This window comes from Grampus griseus (assembly GCF_964374135.1).
Source record: "Grampus griseus genome assembly, contig: HAP1_SCAFFOLD_50, whole genome shotgun sequence".
In the NCBI taxonomy this organism is placed as follows: Eukaryota; Metazoa; Chordata; class Mammalia; order Artiodactyla; family Delphinidae; genus Grampus; species Grampus griseus.
In genome coordinates this window covers 1296862-1300000 of record NW_028133393.1, presented here as the reverse complement: position 1 = coordinate 1300000, position 3139 = coordinate 1296862, and positions in this window count along the sequence as shown.

Here is a 3139-nt window from a genome sequence, read left to right as displayed (position 1 = left end):
GATCTTGCAAGCTGCGAGGTGTGGCCAACAAAACAAAACAAAACAAAAAACTTAAAGGAAAATTTTAAAATGTCACCCGATACCCCTTAAAAAGTGTATGGAGATAAGCATTTGATGGTTTGATCTCAGGTGGAAAGGTCCGGGAATATGGGAAACATAATACTTGTTCTGAAATCTACATCCTTGTTGGGGCAACAAAACAGAAAAGTAAAAAGCAATCTACTATATAAGCAAGTGAATTAATTTTTTTGCCCACTTGACCAACAGTTACTGGGTACTCACTCTGAACAAAGAACTGTGCCAATGGCTGTGGGAGATGCAAAGATAAGGCATGGTCTCCTCCTCCTAAGAATTCTGCGGCTTCAAACACACACATAATGATGTGTTTGGCATGTAAAAAGTGCCCCCAAAGATGACAAAACAAAGTGAATAGGAGCCCAGAGGAAGGAAACAGTCCTTGTGGTCTGGATGCTTAAGGAGCAGGTAGAGGTTACACCATCTCTACTGATACCCTTGAAAGATAGGGAGATTCTTAATCAGGGATGATGGTAGGGAGAAGGGAGGTGCTGGAAAATGGGAAGATGGGAAAAATGAGCATTCCAGGGTGGGGGAGGGGGAGGGGCACAAAAGCGCATGCAACACAAGTGATGTGGGTTTGGGAAAGGCAGGTATCCTTATTGGATTCCTACGATAATCGCTTATCAACATGAAGGCATAAATAACATCAAGCAAGTGCCAAGTCATACAAGGAGGGAGCAGGACAAGGGCAGCTCCCAGGAAGAGAGACCTGAGCTGTCTGTGTAAGGAAAAATGTCCATGCATGAGCAGGGTGGAGCAAACAGGGCAAGAGGTCTGGGGAGCTGGCCCAGTTTCATGGTTTACAATCCCTAAATACCATTATTAAACAGAAACAGTTTCTTCAATGAATAAATTGCAACAACAACAAAAAGACATGGAGAGAGAATCTATTGATGAAGAGACCTAAAGGACATATCAATCTATTGTAATGTGTGGATTCTATTTGAATTGTGATTCAAAGTGTCAAACTAAAAGAATATTTTATGACGTTTATGAGACAATTGAGTACTCAGTATTTGAAGATGTTAAGAAATTATTGTAATGTTTTAGGTACTGATTGTGGTTATATTTTTAAAACGAGGCCTTTTTTTTTGGAGGTATATTCTGAAATATTTATTGTTGACACGATGTCTGGGATTTCAGACATGAAAAAAATACAGGGAGTAGAGGAAAGGCATAGATGAAACAAGATTGGCCATGATTTGATAATTGTTGCAGGTTGGTGTTGAAGGTTAATCATACTATTCTGCCTGTATATGTTTGAAATTTGTCATAATAGAAAGTGTATATGTTTGAAACTTGTATATGTTTGGAATTTGTCATAATAGAAAGTGTAAAATGAACTATATTACAGTAGGATGTCTAGGACTGAATGTCCCTCGGAGAAGCTCCACCCACTGAGCTTGGTAGGCCCCGCCCCCTTCGGCCCCGCCCCACCCCTTCAGCTTCAGCTCCGCCCCGTCAGCTTCAGCACCACCCCCTTAAGCCCCGCCCGTTTCAGCCCAGCTCTCCCGCCATCTGCTCTCAGGGTATGCAGTTTATGGTGTGTTCCGACTTCCTCATGTCCGCTCGGGAATTCGTTGTCTTCACACGCTATAAGTCGCTCTCTTTGTTCTTTCCCAGGCCGCAGAGACTGCTCCGAGTCCCCAGAACTGACCCACGGCCTCCAGACCTCCAGCAGCGGCCGCCCGGGTCCCCCCACGTCCCAGGGGAGTTTGGTCGCGTCCGGTCGTGACCCAGGGAGCGCGTCCGCGTCGTCATGGCGACGCTCGGGGAAGGTGGCGGCGCCCGCGGAATCCCACCCGGGAACCCGCTCCGGGGTGAGCGGCCTGGGACCTGGGGTCGTGAAGGCAGCCTGAACCCCGGACGGGTGTCCAGCCGCAAGTCAGCCTGGGTGGGGGGCGGAGGAGAGCTCGGGCCCAAAGGGTTAAATGAGGATGCGGGTGGCACGTGGGTCTGGGTTCGACCCTGCTCTGGGGTAAAGGGGTGCTGAGGGGAGCAGGCGTTGGCCAAGGGTGAGAGGGCCTGCCCCGTAAAGCATGGGGCCGCAAAACCGAGGATGCCTGGCGGGGGGGGGGTGCGGTGGGGAGGTGGGGGGAAGGGGGACAGTTCACCTTGGGGGTGAGTGACCTGGGATGGGAGCTTGGATGACAACGGTTTAGCTATTGTGTCTCCCTGAAGTACAGGCAGGGAAAGTGAGGGGAGGGGCTGGAGAGTGAACCGGGGTGGGTGTTGAAGGGGTGGAGGGGAAGGAGCTGGGCGAGGTGAATCTTCAGCCATGCTGGCGAGAGGGGATGGGCCGAGAGTAGAAAGGAGAACCTTCCTTCAGAAAGTGATTGTTAAGCACCTCTTCAATGTGGTCAGTGTATTTTGCTTGATGCTGTACTCTTTGGGGACTCTAAAGCTATGAGCCTTCTCAAAACAAAAAACAAAAGAACACACGTAAAGATCCACACGTGATTTCACGTCAGTCTCAGGGGCTTCACAGAGCAGCCCCCAAGCTTAGAGACGCAGCTGTGGGAGATATAAAGATGTGTGGGATTTGTAAAATGCCATCACAAGGCAATACATTATTAATGCCAGAAGTAGTGGAGGCAGCAATTGCTAAAGAACGTTAAGGGGCATTGGGATCAGTGTGAACTTTATGAAGGCAAGCCTGGCAAAGGGTGTGACGAAACCGGGACCCTCGGTCCTAGGACAGAGCTCCTAGGAAAGCACCCAGTGGCGAGGGAGGAGGTCTATGGCTCTCCACCTCCTCTCCCCAGAGAGGGGCCCAGGAAGGTGGCTCAAAAATGCCAGTGTCTGGGCTTCCCTGGTGGCGCAGTGGTTGAGAGTCCGCCTGCCGATGCAGGGGACACGGGTTCGTGCCCCGGTCTGGGAGGATCCCACATGCCGCGGAGCGGCTGGGCCCGTGAGCCATGGCCGCTGAGCATGCGCGTCCGGAGCCTGTGCTCCGCAACGGGAGAGGCCGCAGCAGTGAGAGGCCCGCGTACCGCAAAAAAAAAAAAAAAAAAAAAAAATGCCAGTGTCTCCCAGTGTTGAAGGGTTTCATGGTCACGTC